Source organism: Morus notabilis, unplaced genomic scaffold, assembly GCF_000414095.1.
Source record: "Morus notabilis unplaced genomic scaffold, ASM41409v2 Scaffold541, whole genome shotgun sequence".
NCBI classification, from domain to species: domain Eukaryota; kingdom Viridiplantae; phylum Streptophyta; class Magnoliopsida; order Rosales; family Moraceae; genus Morus; species Morus notabilis.
Genome location: NW_010362788.1, coordinates 102,671 through 102,936, shown reverse-complemented (window position 1 = coordinate 102,936; position 266 = coordinate 102,671).

Below are 266 nucleotides of genomic sequence, written 5' to 3'. Positions count from 1 at the left end.
GGATGGCAGGGCCATCGGCGGGATCATTGAACTCGAGTCGAGACAGATGGTCGGCAACGACATTCTCGACACCTTTCTTGTCCTTGATGGTCAAGTCAAATTCCTGCAATAGAAGGATCCACCTAATTAATCGCGTCTTAGCATCCTTTTTGGAAAGGAGATACCTGAGGGCGGCATGATCTGTAAAGACGGTGATGGGTGAACCGATCAGATATGCACGGAACTTGTCAAGTGCAAAGACCACAGCAAGCAACTCTTTCTCAGTG